Genomic DNA, 18,577 nt, shown 5'->3' with positions numbered 1-18,577 from the left:
GGACGAAGCATATCCAGCGGAGGTATCACTGGATCCGGGAAAGAGTAGATGACCAGGAGTTCGCACTGACGAAGATCCACATGGCCGAGAACGGGTCAGATATGCTGACCAAAGTGCTAACACCCGACAAGCTGGATGCATGCCGGAAGAGAATCGGACTGGTAAGACACCCCATGCCGGAGTGAAGGGGGAGTTTGCTGGGAGACAGGTCCCTCCGGATGGGAAGGGAGAAGAACAGTGCCGACGAACAAACTCAGCCGAGGCCGATAGGCCGAGGTCGAAACGGTATGAGGAGTACCCGGCTACGGAGAGCCGGATGATATAGGCCCGGTGTGAACCTGATGAGTAGTACTCGGCTACGGAGAGCCGGATGATACAAGCCCGGTGTGAACCGGATGAGTAGTACCCGGCTACGGAGAGCCGGATGGTGCAAGCCCGGTGTGAACCGGATGAGGAGTACCCGACTACGGAGAGCCGGATGGTGCAGAACCGGTATGAGCCGGAGGAAGAGACATATTCGTAAATATGTTTCTGAGAGCCCATTGTGGCTACATTTGTAAATAGCCGAAAAGTCATATTAGTATAAATATGACTTAGGGCAAACTTTTAAGTAGTTGCTGTCATTTTTTTTGTTGGTGCAAGAAGAAGAAGAGAGAGCACGTAACGTTGTATAGAGAGAGAGAGAGAGAGAAAGAGGTCGTTGCCTCTGTTGTAACCGCCGCCTGTGGCGAAGATCGTGAGTCTGAGGTCGTTGCCTCCGTGAACTCACTGTATTGTACATTCATACATAGTGACAGTTTGCAGCCTGTGGGCTGCCGTGGTTTTTCCCCCTAGGTTGGGGTTTTCCACGTTAACCTCCTATGTATCTTCCTCTCCTTTGTGTCGTGCTTCATTTCTCGTTTTCTGTGTATGAAAAGAATCTCGGTTGTGGCCGAGAGTTGCGCATAAGGAACGCCAAGTTCTCGTCAATAAGGTCATGGGTTCGAGTCCTACCATATCATGACATGAAAAGTTTAATTTTGGATTTTTAAAAAAAAATAATTACATTTTTTTTCTATTTTATTTTGGTATTTTGTTTTTTTTTCTAAAACAAAATTGAGCTTTAATAAGTGATGAAAAAACCAGAGCTTTTATCACAAGTCGATATAATGTATCAAATTGATGTTTAAAAAATAAAACAGAATTATAAAAATTTGAAAATTTTTTAAACAAAATTGAAAACAATTAGAAAAAATTACTTTAAGCATGAACTCAATACATTATATCGAATTGTGATGAAAATTATGATTTTCTAGATGAACTCAAGCACAATTTATTATTATTATTATTTTTTAAATCCAGTAAAAAAAACTTTGAGCAAGAATTCAATACATTGTATGGAATTATGATGAAAACTCTATTTTTTACATCAACTCGATATAACATATCGACTTAATGTTTAAAATGTTGTTGTTTTTCAAATAAAAGAGGTCTTTTAAACATGAACTTGAATCGCACTAAAATGTTTGTTTTAACAAGAGAAAAAGAGGCATATCGGTAGTGCAAACAAGTATGTTGTACAACAAGATACTTTATGGTGAACATGTGCATCATTGATTAACAAAAAACTATTAATAATTGTGTTGATGGTAATTGAACCATGCAAATGCCATTTACATGGTCCATAAAGTGTTCGCGTGGTTCTTAATCACTACTTAATGTTAATCTTTATAGTTGGAACGAAGGATGACAACACAAGTATAACTCAGATGACAAGGAAACTTGCAAGAACTCAAGATGGGGATATTAATAGCTATACGTAGATGGTCATGACCTAGGGTACCAATTCTGCATTGGTAAAGTTTTGGACGTGATGATGTATTAAACGTTTGTAATACATCTATCATTGACATTAATGAGGTGGATATCATTATGTATGACTTTACACAAACAAAAGTTGGATGTATAAGGACAATAACAATACGCATAATAAAAGAGATATTAGCAAGTCTAGAAGATATCTCAGATTGAAGGCGAAGAAGATTTATTGCACAAAATTTGGAGATACCATTTGGTGAAGACAATGATTTGATTGGTACATTGGAAGATGAGGAGGAAGAGTCACAATTGTATATTATCTATAGCAGTGATTCTTCTTCAAGTATGCCGAGTGCAAAATTTATGTTGGGCTCACAACCGAAGAGGCTAAGCTGTTGGCATGGGACCATAATAATGATAATGATTATAGGCAGAAAATGTCGTCCATTGAGCGTATACGGTTCTTCCACCACGAGTATTTAGACGTGAAACAAAAGTTTGGTGTGAAGTTACATCCAGGCCTACGACGCCAATGTCTGCATGAAGTCGGCATTGTGGTAGATGATAATGTTAGGTCCGATGGTCTTCGAAAGTATGAGTCTTGGTTTCAATTGGCGTTTAGAGATGGAGAAGTATGGGACCTACAAGATCAAATCTTCTCAATGTGGGAGAATAAGGAGGTAAAGGGTCAACGACAAAAGAAATGTAAGGTTGACCCTCAACTAGAGTTAAAGTCACAAGCCGCCAAGAAAATTGACTTGACAATTGAAGAAGCGGCAGACGACATGAAGCTGTCTCTATGGAGAGCGATGCAAGGTATTAAGGACGAGCAGCTTCTTGTGTCTGTTTTGTCAAGGGTTGTGGCGAAAGATTTAAGCCTTGAAGAAATGGTCACTGAGTTCAATAAGTAAGTCTTTCAAATACTGAAATTGTAGTCTATCTGGTGTAATTCAAAGTTCTAATCTTGATTTCTAATTTTACAGTCATAAGGTGTACATGAAGATCCAAGAAGTTATGATGAAACAACTTGGATGTATAACTTGGGAACAAGTGACCGAGGATTATCCTCTAACGTCTTCATATAAGGCATTATCAGAGTATTTTATTGCATTCAAGGATTGGGTTAGTATTCATGGTTTTTCATTACCCTTTCATCATATGTAGAGCTTGTATAATAATACCTGATGTCCTATTGCTTCTATTAGAAACCGTGTCGAGGCAAGAAACAAGGAGAAGTTAAGGATATACACGATTTCCCTACATCCTTCCTTGCACATCTCGAGCGAGCCAGAAAAGAAAAGGATCGTCGCTTAGTCAAGGCGTACGAAATGGAGGAAGATGGCTCCTTTAAAAAATTTAGCCACAAAAAAGATATTACGAGAGACCTTTACTACAATGTGGTTTGCGGTGATGTCGTCGACTTGATCCAAAAGGTGCCAAAGAAGGAATATATGCTAATGATTGCGGATATTCCTTATGAATTTCGAATGGCTGGGTCATCATACGACGATGAACCGTTTAGGTTTAAACAATTGGAGAAGATGGTCAAGGATTTCGCTGAGCTAACGAAGCTTTGAGATCTCGTTGCCATGGCATCGAGAACCTTGCATGGTAAGGATTATTTATAGGTGTCTTTCACTATATTGCATTTCTTAAGGTTGTTGAATCTATTCTTAACTCGATGTATTATTTTTTATAGGATCAAGACCAATGTAAATAGAGGGCCAACTTTTCGGTTCGTTAATGCCATTGAATACATAATGGTTGGCTACTTCGATGAAATTAAGAAACAGAGAATCAAAGAGCATTCTAATGAAGTGGGAGGTTCAAATCTGTTGGTATATCCAGCAGTGACACGGAAACTGCGACATGTCACCACGACAGAACGGGGACTTGTCAACCCATACCAAAAACCTCAACGACTTATGATGCGCTTGATCGAGATGTTTTCTGTCGAAGGAGACTGGATTAGATTTCTTTTCTGGCACAGGTATTCCTCGAACTAGGGTAACGATCTTGAGATAACCAATCCCTTTTTTTTTTCGTTTGACAACTAAATCTTCTTGTTACTTACATCACAGGAACTACGTCTGCATGTGCATTGAAGCTTTTTAGAAATACAGTTGCATTGGAGAAGGACGAGGACCAAGTTATATTTATTAATATGCGGATTAAGGCTTTGTGGGAGTGCCCAGACCAGGATGAGTAGGTCGGTGCAAAGAACCTCGCCAATACAGAAAGGTTTCAACCTGCTTCGCGAGAGGCAATTCCTCCGTTAGCCGGCGAACCGGGGGAGCTAATAGAGCTTGATGATGAGCTTATAGAAGATATTTCGTTGGCTCGGCTAACAGGGGAAACCAATGCATGTATAGCGGAAGACAGTTCTACACAAGATGATGAAGAAAATGACGTTGATGAATTGATTGCTATGTAATAGACTCTATGAAGAAAATGACACTTACGATTTGTTAGGATTTCACATTATTAATATAAATTTTGGGTTTTACCTAGTGGATTCTATTCTTTATAATCTTCTATATGTTTCAATTTTATTTTTATATATTTGGTTAGTAGATTTATGACATTGGTTTCACCGCGTGCATAGCTGACTACCAAACTTATGGAGAAACATGAACTAGTTTAAATTGAGGCTGATTTTGGTCCAAGCTAACCTATAACAGAACATGGCCCTATAATTAGTTGTAATTTTTCTTTAAAAATCCACAAAGTTACTTTTCATATTTTACCCAAATTTGGCATTTTTCAATTTTACCAAATGGTGAAAATTTCAACTTTTTCATCAATTTTTGGAGAACATGTGATACTAGTATCAAGATGTTTTGTGAAATGGCAAAAAAACCCCCAAAATCAAACGGAATATTCCTTATCCTTCCACTTGTGCGCGATCCTTCCACTTGTGAACGCAAATGTGTTCTATGTTGATAGTATCTATGTGCATAGTTATTCTCATTGTCGATTCATGGTTTACTATGCTTAATAAGTAATTATATTAAGACCAATTAATCGATCAAGGTACTCAGAGAATTAGTCTTATTTACCGACTAGAATGCTAATTCATCATTCTACCACAATCACCTTGATAGAACGTTCAGATTTGAACGTTTGACGTATTGTGTCAGCTGCATACAGTAATCGACTGTCAGCCGAACAACACAATAATTTTAGCATGCCCGGTTACATATGCAATAGGCAGAGAACAAGGTGGAATGGACGTCATGTAGTCAGGAAACACATGTCGGTCGGAAACGTCCTTGCACACGAGTAGAGACTCAATGTCTAGCAGAAGGTAGGGCTGACAATTTCGAAGAAGGTAGAGAACAAGGTGGAATGGACATCATGTAGTCAGAAAACACATGTCGGTCGGAAACGTCCTTCCACACGAGTAGAGACTCAATGTCTAGCAGAAGGTAGGGCTGACAATTTCGAAGAAGTTGATCGGGAGTGTAGTAGAACCCGGATTTAATAGATAATCATTCAGACAAGGAGTAGTCTAAGCAAGGTTCTTTTTTCGACATTTGGGGAGCTGACAATATGCCGTACCCTTACTCGAAATACAGAGATGGTGCAGATGCAGAAGAGAATATAAGAAATTTTCTGATCACATGGGAAGTAAACCATGTAGCACAACGACTGTCGGTAGCAGTCGAGGAAAAATAAAAAATCGTTGAGTTCGTCCTATCATTGGATGGTCCATCGGCAAATTGGTATGCCCAGAATATGTTACTCCTAAGAGCCGGACAATAGCCTAACACAAGGTGTCTACGGAAGACACTTCACCAAAGGGTGTTACGGTGAGATAGAGTTAGACCGACAATTAATCAGACCTATATCGGCTACTTAAGGAACATATCATGAATCTTAATACATGCGTAAGATAGAAAGTAATTACCATAGAACGGTAATCAATACACAAAGATAAGACAATAGAGCTTTATTAATTATCCGTCCTTTTTTACAATGTAACCGGGGCTTTTTATAGATCACGGCTCTGCATACAAAACGGTGCCAACTGGCACACTGATATGAACCGGTCCGGATCCAGATCGGCATACCGATTCCTGTCCATCCATTCACTTCTCAAAATATACTTAATTACTAATTACTCTAATAACAGCTTCTAATAATTCCTACCCTTTCACCTTCTGGACTGTCCTCCACTCCTTGCCGGCTGGCTAACACATGGCACGCTCGTGGGACAGTACCTTGTACGTCGAATCCCACTATCCGGCCTTCAATCCTCGTCCAAAATGTCCAAAATGCTCTAATCGAGGGGCTCTAAGGGTTCTTCGGAAAGCTGATCAGACTATTGCTGCTATTGTTGCTCCTCCTCCTCCTGCTCCGTTGGTTGTGGCTGTTGCTCCGGCTGTTGCTCCATTAGCTGTTGTTGTTGCTCCTACTGATGCGCGATCTCTGGCTCTTATGGGTGTTGCTCCCGCTGCTGCGCAGTCTCCAGCTCTTCTGGGCGTTGCTCCTCTGATAGCTGTTGTCTGGCTCCTGGTGTCGACGGTTGTTGCAGATATTCCTCCCTTGGCTGCTCCTCCTGAGTTAAATCCGGTTGGCTTATCCCAGCCTTGCCTCTGTCCGTCCTTTGCTCCGACGATGGCTCTTCATCACTGAGATTGATTGTTGCCGCGCTCTTCGTTGCCTCTTGCCATAACCTCTCCTTTTCGTAACTTTCAAACAAGATTTGGTTATCCACCCGATCATCGTCTAGTTGTGCTACTAGTTGCCGGACCACTGTTATCTGTTCATCAGCCAACGCAACAAAGTCATTTGCCAATTCATCTTTCACGGCAGCAAAGTCTTCCTTTCCAGCTTATAGAACTCATCTCCTTCCCTTTGCCGGTTTTATGCGTCCGCCCTCAGCAACTGTAGCTCGACAGCATGCTTCGCCCATTTCGACCACCATAATACTGAGCTGTCTTCAATCAATAGTTTCGTTCGATTCTTTCATGCTTATACAATGCACCGGATCTGCTCCCGCCCCATCTTTGATTTGTCTTCTGCGGCCTGCCGTTCATCTTTCAACTGTTTGATTAGGTTCGTAGTTACCACCTCCTGGTCCTTGTAGCGCACCAGTTGATTCTGATAAGTTGTTTACACTCTTTGTAAGACCATGGTGGCGCGTTTAGTTTCCGCATGATGTTGCATCTGGAGTTCTAGGCGTTCCTCCACCGCTTCAGCTTGTATAGTTTCTTTCTCAGCCCGTTCTTCCGCTAGTGCCGTCTCCGCCCGTTGCACTTCGTTCTGGAGCTCGAACATCTTCTCCTGATGCCGGTCGTTGTCGGTGATGAGCTTCTTGTATTCCGTGTTGACATGTTTATAATCCCGGTGCAGGTAGTGAAAATCATTTGTTTTCTGCTTCAGCTCCTGATTGATTTGGCGGCGAGCTTGGTCTTCCCTATCCTTTTGCTGCCGAAGCTCTTCTTTGAGCCTCTCTATCTCTGTTTCTGCCATCCTTCGGAGTTTATCCTTCTCTTGCAACAATTTTTCTTTCTCTTTCTTAAGCCGGTCATAGGCTTGGTGTCCCTTTCGTAGGCTTTCTTCTGCTTGGCGGAGGTTGTCGGCAGTTATCCGTTGTTCCTCCTCCACCACCAATTTTAATTCTCTTTCCCTGACCCGTAATGCTTCCTGTGCAGCCAGGTCTTGTTTGAGAACGACAAGCTCTTGTTCTTGCACTGTAATTGTTTCTGGGATTGTTTCTGTCATCGGGGTCGTATGATTATGTACAGTTTTTGGCATTACGTTATTCTATACATGTACCGGAGCCACCGGTTCTTGTTCCTAGGGTCCTGTTATGACCATCTTAGCCAATTATTGTTCCAAGCTCCGGATCCTTGACCAGGCCTTCTCTAGTTCTCCGGTTGTGGCTAGCAACCGGTCCAATTGTGCTTTCTCTTCTGCCTCCATATAATGGACTACTCTAGCTATTTGCTCACCGCTCCACCGCAGCCATTGGCTACCGATGCCTTGTTGCTGTGTCCGTGCAGAGGTTTGGCCGATTTCTGTGCTTGCCAGTGGCTAATCTTGTCTGGTTACGTTGATTGGCAACTCTGGCTCCGGTTGGTTACCACTTGGCAGTTCTGGCTCTGGTTGTGCCTCAGTTGGCCGTTCCGGCTCTGGTTGGTCCTGGTGTGCCGGTGGTGTAGACAATTGAATTACCGGCTCCTGAATCACGGGTCTTGTTATATCCCGACCTACTGACGTAGCCAACTGCGTAGGGAATTCTGTGACCAGTTCCATTCGAACCGGTTCTGATTCCACCCTTGGCTCTGGGCCCTCAGTGCGGGGTATCGGCGTCCTATCCTTCCCTGGATTCGATTGGTCTCCGGCATGGTCTGTAGTGCGCTTCTTCTGGCACCGCTGGAGGTGCTCACTGGGCTCCTCCGGATTAGAAAAGAACGTTGGAGCCGGTGGCGTGTCGACCGTAGTCATTCCCGTCTTCAGTCCTTTCGTAAACCGAGGTACTAACTGCAATAGCCAACCTAATGGCAGCGTGATTTGACATTCTTGCAATGCCTGCCATGTTGGGTTTTCTGCCTGGCTATTGCGGGTGGGCTCCTCTGGATTCTCTTTCTGTTGTTCCAGTTCTGCCACATTCCGCTCATTTGCCTTCTTTACCCATTCGGTGGCCTGCTTCCGGATGGCTTCTTGGGTTTCCCACTCCGTTGCTTTCCCTTTTGACCTCATGGTTACTTGTTGTATGTCCGCAACTTCCACTACCACCATGTTTACCGTTGGTCGCTTATCGTAGCTTTTCGCCGGACATTGGTTACTGTAGTGTCCCTCTTGTTGACAATAGTAGCAGTAAGCCTTCCGGGTGTTGCTGGATTCTGCTATCGCTCCAACACCCGGTTGAGGTCCTGTTGTAAGTGCTTAGCCTTGGTCTGGTTGGGTGCTTGCTATACCCTTTTCCGGCTCCCATTGGTGGTCCCCTTTTTTATTGAAATGCCGTTTTTTGTTGAAATGCTTTTTGTTCTGGTAACCCTGTCGGGGCCGATCGTCATACTTGTCATAGTCCTCCCTCTCTGGGTTGTAACCGGGGGAGTGATCCCGGTTGTATCACTCATTCTATTCCCCATTTTAGTCTCGATATCTATCATATCTATCATACCGGTCGTGGTCATAAGCGTCTCTTCAATCACTATATGGGACATCTTGTGTCGGCTGGTAATGCTCCTCTCGCCGCCAGTGCTCTTCTTCCTCCTCCTGGTTGCTCCGTGGTCCGATTTGCCGGACCGGTGGTGCTTGTCGATTCAAGAAGTTATACTCGCACCGGTCCATTGTGTGGTTTCTGGAATGGCAAAGCAAAAATTGAGAACGCATGGTGCACTCCAGCGCCGAGTGTCCGACATTCAAGCAAGTCGTACATTGAATTGCTTGTTGAAACCGGAGGTCTTCATCGGTTGGTAACGTTTGTTGGAGTGCGCCCATCGTCAACCACGAGCTGGAGTTTTCCATTTCCCTAACTCGGTCTATGACCTGGTCGACAGAACTCGTGCGGAAATCAATGACTGTGCACATTGTTAATAGGGGTTCCCAGAGTGCTGCTAGGAATATCGCCTTAGTCTCTTCCTCCGGTGGTGTCTAACTGAGCTGGCTATGCATTCTCTGGAATCAGATTACAAATTGTTGAATGTTCTCCGTGGGCTCCTGCCGGATGGTATAAAATAGGCCGACCATTTCCTGTTGATCCACCTCTTTGTGAAAAAAGTGTAAGAATTTAGTTTTCAATGCCTCAAACGTCGTGATGGTGTTGGGATCTTGCGTCATGCGCCATCTAGCGGTGGGCCCTTCCAGGGTCATGCTGAACTCCACCATCTTTGAGCGTTTTGCTTCGGCCGTGGTTAGGCGTTGTGACACATGATTCGCTTCCCAGGTTTGCTAAAATGCATAGACGTGGGCCTCTACGTCCAGATCATCCCGGTACTTGGGATATTGAAACAACATGTCATCGTCCGATGTTGGAACGCGGGCTGGTGGTGTCGGAGGTCTTTCCTCCGCTGCTTCGGGTGTCGGGGGTTGCTTAGACCTTGGCCGGTCTGTGGCTTCCAGCTTTGTCAATTCTGGTTCCGGTGTCGGTAAGGTATCCGATTCCTCATCCGCCGGTCCGTTTGGGGTGTTGTGACTGCTGCGGTAATTGGAATGAGCGCTATATTTGCCATCTGAGTTTGATTCAAAGGCTGAAAATGGTTCTGAATCGCCTTCTCCTGCAGCTAATGCCGAAAATGGTTCCCGAAGACTATGGTTCCCGAAGACTACTTAAGCTGCTTCCTTCGTCGGGGTAGACATCTTGTTGCAAACGGAGTGACTCCTCGGCCACTCGCCCGATCACTTTGGAAAATGATTGATCCACACAAATATCTTCCGCCGCCTATTGGAAGGCCTCTCGCTTCCCCAGTCGCTTAGCAAGTCACCTTACTCGATCCGTAACCGGTCCATTCGTTGGCCTAGTCATCCATTCCCGCCGCTGTTCGCTGCGCTTATGCAAGAATCGTGGTTGCCAAAAATTGTGCTACTCCTAAGGGCCGGACAATTGCCTAACACAAGGTGTCTATGGAAGACACTTCACCAAAGGGTGTTACAGTGAGATAGAGTTAGACCGACGATTAATCAGACCTATATCGGCTACTTAAGAAACATATCATGAATCTTAATACACGCATAAGATAGAAAGTAATTACCATAGAACGGTAATCAATACACAAAGATAAGAAAATAGAGCTTTATTAATTATCCGTCCTTTTTTACAATGTAACCGGGCCATTTTATAGATCATCGGCTCTGCATACAAAACGGTGCCAACCGGCACACTGATGTGAACCGGTCCGGATCCGGATTGGCATACCGATTCCGGTCCATCCGTTCACTTCTCAAAATATACTAAATTACTAATTACTCTAATAACAACTTCGGATAATTCCTACCCTTTCAACTTCTAGACTGTCCTCCACTCCTTGCCGGCTGGCTAACAGAATAGGCCAAAAACGTTTGACTCATTCAAACAATTGTTTCATCGCAAGATTCCCTAAAAGAATCTAATAGGTCAGTTCTATGAGGTTTATCAAGAGTCACATGAAACGGTATCACAATTTGTGATCTGATTTCAAATTTTATGACTCCAATTCCAGAAGAGGAATTGAAGGATATTTTTCTGGAGGCTATATGTGAACCTCTACGAACAACTTTAGCAGTGTTCGATTTCCGGAATCAATGACTGGAGCAATTGGTAGATAAAGATTTGGCAATGGATTAGATGCACAATTAGAACAATATGAACATGTCCGCGTTACGCCACAACTTACCAACATTAGAAGAGCTCAGATTCAGGCAAGTTGTTCAATGTATGACTTGCCTCAAAACAAGCAATGTCATTGTACGATTTGTCATCATAAAACAAGCAATGTGAGTATAATCTGCTCAATAAAACAACCGCACCAGTTTGGCAAATTCATCCTGAAATGAATTATCAGGAAAATCGGAATTGGTCGCATGACGACAATCGACCAAAATATGATAACCGGTATCAGTCAGAGCAAGAAGATGATAACCGGCGGAATGACCGCCAACGAGAGGATAATATAACAGACGGTTATCCACGGGGTGACCGATATGATTAGGATCGACAAGATGACTACCAACAGAATAATCGAAATGATTATGATCGAGACTATTCACCCTGATGAGATAGCAATAACCGACAACCCTACAGGGGATGTCAAAATTAGGATGACCGAAGGTCCAATAACTATAAAAGAAATGAGGATAATCGACCACCAAATTGTCGATTCAATGACAACCGAAAGCCGAAAGGGTCTCGCCAATTTCAACATGATTCCAAAGATAGGAATAATTCAGAAACTCAGGATGCTCATCGACCTCAATATGAACCCAGAGAATCTAGTGGCTCATCAGTTCCAAATTGCTACATATGCAAAAGAGATGGGCACTATGCAAATCATTGCTCAACGAAAGATAAAGGAAAGGCACCAATAGTAAATATGGTGGTACTGGAAATACAGCAAGTAACCACTCGTAGTAAAGGTAAACAATCGGAGTGAGAGGTGTAGGAAGTACTGCGAACGACAACTAAGGAATGGGTTGAGGAAGCTAATAATAACAATGTTGCCAGAATGTTGGAGGAGAATGCGACGTTGGTCGATGGTCAAACAGTCGGTCAAACTGCACCAAAGTCAACAATTGAGGATGAATAGACATGGAAAATCTTGGCAGATGGCCAAGTGTCACTACCTTTGGCCAGATTGTTAAAATTAGTGCCCAAGTTCACAAAAAAGGTTGCGATGATCATTGTGCAGAATGGAACCAAAAAAGCGTCGGTAAATTACAACAATCCGATCTTCAGACCGACCATAATGGATGAACATAGCCCATCAATAAAAGTAAGAATTTGGCGCCAGGAAGTCCCCGACACTACTATCGACGGTGGATCAAGATTAAATGTGATCAATAAGATCACATGTGATAGGCTCAGAATTACCAAGTGGGTTGCATGTCCTTTCTGGTTAAGAATGGCCAACACAAGTACAATACGACCGTTGGGATTCATTCGTCAATTAGATTTCATTATAGCAGGTCACACTTTTCAAATCTCGGTAGTACTTCATTTGGAGGCACCATGTGCATATCCATTATTATTGGGCAGACCTTGGCTAAAAAATGCAAATAAATATTAAACAGAATTGTAACAAGAACACCTTAACATTCCAAAAGGAAAAGAATAAAATTCGGGTATCAACACAGGGAAAGGTTAGCACGACTCAACAATGTTTCCTAGTTCATGCAGAAGTAGTAAATATGATGGAAGGTTTGGATGAAATTGAAGAAGACCAATATTTTGAAGACAACACAAAGATCATTCTACTATTCGAAGTAGACATCTTATAGGCACTTACTCCTTATATGGGGGAAGAAGATAAAGAAGAAGAAGATTTTGTGGATGACAAAACATTGAAGGAATTACGACTGCAATAGGAAGCCACAGAAAGGGAGATGCAGGTGTCCCAAAGAGTTCAGGCATCGACGATTGAAGAATTAAACTTAGTTGGCACCGACACTGAACCAAAGACAATTCTAATAGCCAAAGAAATGGAGTCGGTAGACAAAGCGAAGATGACTGGTCTATTGTGTCAATATAAAGATGTGTTCGCCAGGTCATTTGAAGACATGAAGTGATTAGATCCAACATTTTGTCAACATCAGCAAAATTCCCATAATGCTGTGAAAGTTAGTACTGACTCAACAAAATTCCCATAATTTTGTCAACGTTAGTACTGACTCAATCCGAACTATGCTGTGAAAGTCAAGGAAGAAATCGACAAACTCCTTAGAGTTGGCTTTATGCGCCCAGTAGAAAAGGCAACTTGGTTAAGTCCAATTGTAGTAATACCCAAGAAAAATGGAAAGATCTGGGTATGTGTCGACTATAGGAAGTTTAATGCTGCCACAATAACAGATACATTTCCGTTACCATTTACGAATGGGGTTTTAGATAAGGTGGCAGGTCACAAAATTTACAACTTTTTGGATGGCTTTAGTGGCTACAATTAGGTTCAAATGCATCCAGAAGATCAGGAAAAAACAACCTTTGTCACGGAATGAGGAGTATTTGTTGCGGTTGTAATGAACAACTTCAGCGACATTACAGAGAGTTATTCCAGAAATTTTCGCTGATTATATCCCTGCACATAGGCAAGTATTCCTTGATGATTTTTTCGTATTTAGTAGAAAAACCGATCATTTTGAGCATTTATGACAGTGTCTGGAACGGTGTCGGGAAGGTCGACTTAGTCTTAATCCTCCTAAATGTGCATTTGGAGTAACCACTGGTACGCTGCTTGGCCATATCGTTAGTTAGGAAGGAATTGCAGTCGATCCCGACAAGGTGAAGGTGATACTTGAAGCTCCGACACCGACTAATGCTAAGGCTCTCAGTAGATTTTTGGGCCAAATCCGATGGCATAGTCGAATGATTTGGTATATCATTGACGTAACAACACCTCTACATACCACAATACATAAAACACCCTTTCAATGGACAAATGTGGAGCAAGATTCCTATGATTGCTTCAAGAAGATGCTTACTAAGGTACCAATTGTACAACTGCTCGACTAGTAGAAGCCTTTTCATGTGTTCGTCGACGCATCCGATGTAGCTATCGAAAGCTCATTAATGCAGCTGACGGAGTTAAACTAGTACAGACCCGTGTACTACGCGAGTTGAAAACCCTCAACAGCTGAAAGGAATTACTCAACAACCGAACATGAGGCCCTCGGGATGATATACAGTATAAATAAATTCCGTCACTACCTATTGGGTCAGAAATTCACATTTCATGTGGACCATTCGGCATTATTATATCTGGTGTCAAAGCATGAATTGATAAAAAAATTGGCTCGATGGACACTATTGCTGCAAGAGTTTGAATTCGACATACTCCTCCATCGGCCAGGGGTGCAACATGCAGTCGCCAACTATTTGAGTCGACTAGAATGGGGAGAGTCGGGTACGGGAGTCACAAATGAGTTTCCCGATGCTCAACTTTTTAGAGTCGACATTGTTGCAGCCACTGAAATGGATGAAGATTAGGTAGATTTATGGATCACGGAAATGACGATATTTCTAAGTACAAGACTACCGCCGGAAGGCATGCCACTAGATGAAAGAAAAAGGTTAGCAGTAAGAAGTCGGAACTTCTTTCTCCTGAAAGACAGATTATACCATAAAGGAGCCAACGGCATATGGCAGTGGACAGTTTGACATTGCATGAGGCCCATTGTGGTATTGTCGGTGGTCATTATGTGGGAGAAACAACGGCAAGGAAAATTTGGAATAGCTGCCTGTGGTGGCCGACTACCTCAAAGACGCAGTAGACTATTGTCGACAGTGCGATTTATGTCAGCGGACCGGACAACCCACATAAAGAGATAGGATGCCACATCAGCCAATATTACCTTTTTAGCCATTTCAAAAATGGGGACTTGACTTTGTCGGACCTTTGAAACTAGTAGCTGCATGAACCGAAAATTGCTAGATTATAGTGGCCACCGACTACTATACCAAGTCAAAGCACTAAGGGATAACACGATGGCAAAGGGATAACACGATGGCATCCACAACCAAATTTCTCTATGAATCCATATGATGTCGATTTGGTTGCCCAATCGAATTGGTAAGTGAGTAGGGTACTCATTTCATAAATAAAATTGTACATGAGTTGTCCACTTATTATGTGGTGGTACATAAAAGAAGTACTCCATACTATCCTCAAGCCAACGGATTGGCAAAATCGATAAACAAAACACTACAAATAATTTTGAGAAAAATAGTGAATGAGAGTAGAACCGATTCAGATAACAAGCTTCGTAGTGCTTCATATAACCGGACTTCATATAAAACAATGATCAAATTGACCCCATTTCGGATGGCATTCGGACTCGAAGCCGTAATGCTAGTCAAATTTCAAATTTCGACACTACGAGTTCAGATCCAAAAGATTAGATGAAGAGTAATCCAAACGAATGAGGAAGGAACAATTGCTCGTGTTGGAGGAAAGTCGGCTTTGAGCTGTGTGCATTAGAGTAGAAACAAAGACAAACAAAGGCATTCGTGGAGCGGCACCGAAAACAAAATGAAAAGATGTTTGAAGTCGACAAACTAGTATTGGTATTTCAAACAAAGATGGGTTTGATGCCAGGGAAACTTTGATTTCGTTGGACAAGACCATTTTGGAAAATCAATAGCAAAAATGGTACATATGAAGTTGGGACCTTGGTAGGAGAAATTTTGCTGAAATGGGTGAATGGATTTTGACATAAACCTTACCAAGGAGTAATGCCAGAAAACCCATTTAGAATCGGAGTCGATGCCGGCAGTCGACCGACCACGTAGTAACGTGGTAAGTGTAAATATGAGCTAGAGTGAAAAAATAAAAAATCGATCTTGGCAAATATATAATAGAAAAGATTCGTGTTATGATGACTTCTTGGCACTTTCCTTTTGAGACTATAAATGGGCAGACTAACAAATCATTCAGTATTCATTACGAGTGGTGGTTATTAAAAGTATTATTACTATATTCATAGTATCACTACAATTAATAGCAAGTTTTCATTAACTACTCCAAAAATGGCCCAATTTTTCTCCAAAACCACTTCTTCTCCATTTCCTATCACACAACCACACAAACTTCTTCGAGTGCCCAGAGCACAAAACTTTCAAGCTTCTTCCTTTCGCTTCTCTCCATCACTCACTGACTGCGCTAACACCACTAAAGACGATACCATGCCGATTCCGGTATCTGACAGGTTTCGTAACTGGTTGCAGAACAAGGGACTGCAAGGGTATCTCAAATTTGTAGATATCGAACCTCATCCCAGTGTTGCAGAAATCGTGAATCAAATCGATGTCGCCAAAATCACCAACAAACAGATATTTTTGAATCTTAAAAGGGAAGGTTTTGATGGTATGGAGCACCCGAGACCAGAAGTGGTAAGGTTGTATTTCGGCGAATATTCATTTGTCATTTGCCCCAAAATATGGTGTGAGTGCCTTAACAATGTCTGTTGAGCGAGCAAGCTCAACATGATCTGGACCGGTTGAATAAGCCTAGAGGTGTATCAATGTTTGGAATGAAGAGCCAGATTGGTGTTTGGTTCTGAGTGTTTACCAGTATGTCGTTGAAGGCCTACGATCCTAGCCTAGTACGTGGGCATATTTGTAGGAGTTAGTGTCAATCGCTCGGCAAAAAGCATTGAGGTACTTGTCAATAATTCTGTGAGTCCTTTTAAGGACTTGTATAAAAGTGCTCACAGAGCACATTGTATGTACAGAGTTTTTTGAAATAGAGATTCATTGTCTTGCTCTCTTTGTTTCTTTGTCTTTCTCTCACCTACTCTACGTATTCCAGTTTTTTGTGGTGTCTTTTGCTATCCGACTGAGCCAGTTGAGATCTGTTTAGCTTCTGCATAATTATCTTTTCATGGTATCAGAGCACGAGGATTAGAACATCCTCTGCTACCGATAAGAACTTTCGACACAAACCAAGACCTAACATGCAGTAAGAATAGAACAAAAGAGAAATGGATAGAGGAATAGGAAGCTCACTTTTGATGGAGAAGCTCGATAGGAGCAACTATGCATCTTGGTCATAGAAGATGCACCAATACCGGTTAGGTCATGGGTATCGGAGTTATGTCGAAGGAGCAAATGATGCAGCACTGGATTCGACACACAAGGATTTTCCAGCATGAGAGCAATCAACAAGCAGAGTTCTCTATTGCTTCACATCTAATGTTGGTGATAAGCTATTAAGCTACATTCGGGATGCTAAGACGCCAAAGGAAGCTTGGGAAAATTTGAAGAAGATATTCGTTGTGAGCACCACAACCAGAAAACTTCAGCTCAGACAAGACTAGGGGTTGCAAGTTCGATTCACCCATATTGGGTGCTTCATCGAGGAAGAGGGCCAAATTATTGTGCAAGGGCGCCGAGACGGGAGGATGTTCATCCTCGACACCAACGAAGTCAGAACCTCTATGTTCATGAAAGGGCAAAAGGTCGAGTCGGATATTGACCTATCGCACAAACTGTTCGGCCATATCAACTTCCCGCGGCTTCGGGAGATGCAGACAAAGAATATTGTCTTCAGATTAACGAAATTCAGTCACCAGAACGGCCAAGTCTGTGAAGCCTACTAGTTAAGACGTAGCACCAATTTCCATTCCCCAACAAGTGAAATCGAAGTCAGAAACGACTTGATTTGATCCATTTGGATGTGTGGGGATCAACACAGAACGTGAGCATTGGAGGAAGCCGTTATTTTGTAATCTTCATCGATGACTACACTTGGGCGTACTTGATCGCAAAGAAGAGCGAAGTATTCGCCAACTTCTTGAAGGTGAAGAGCCTTGTTGAATGGGAAACCAGACGGAAGATCAAGTGCCTAAGGTCTGATGGTGGAAGAGAGTACTTTTCCGACCAGTTCTCGAGATATCTACAGAATGAAGGAATTCGACGAGATTTCTCTTGCAGATACACACCGGAGCACAACAGTGTGGCAAAGCGGAAGAACCGGACAATAGAGGAGGCGGCATGGGTGATGCTTGAAGAGAAGCATCTGCCGAAGTTTTACTAGGTCGAAGTGGTTCAAACGGTCGTCTATGTGCATAATCAGACATCCGAAAGAGGAGGAATGTCACCACACGAGCTGTATTTTGGGAAGAAACCGAATCAAGGGCACTTGAGGGTGTTCGGAACACATACCACTCACTCATAAAACCTTTCCTATCTATTCACACACATGTACGTGTTCCCACACTTACGCATATACTCACACTCACACTTACATTCGTACTCGTGCACATTTGCACATACACAACAACAACATTGTAATCTTTCACCCTCAAATATCCATACATCTCGTATGGTAACAAGCACAATGACTCGTGATACAATGGTACTTGCATGAACTTCCATACCTTATCTATGATTTGGATAAGAAACATGGTAGATAGAATATAAGACTATTGATTTTGTTGTTATGATATTATTTAGTTCTATTTTTTGGTATGTTTTAAGAAACCATGTATGCATGTGTTGTGCCTTTTTGAAAGTCTACTAAAATAAGGCATCTTTTAACATCCCACCAAGATGTGAGAAAGAGAATGCGACATATTACCAGCAGTCAGAAACATTGTGACCAACTTTTCTGCAATGTGTGCAGAATTCACCTGATCGGCC

The sequence above is a fragment of the Azolla caroliniana genome, unplaced genomic scaffold (assembly GCF_043228905.1).
Source record: "Azolla caroliniana isolate FFs.n. ecotype wild unplaced genomic scaffold, voAzoCaro1.0.p SCAF_1, whole genome shotgun sequence".
NCBI lineage: Eukaryota > Viridiplantae > Streptophyta > Polypodiopsida > Salviniales > Salviniaceae > Azolla > Azolla caroliniana.
This window is presented reverse-complemented; position numbering follows the sequence as displayed.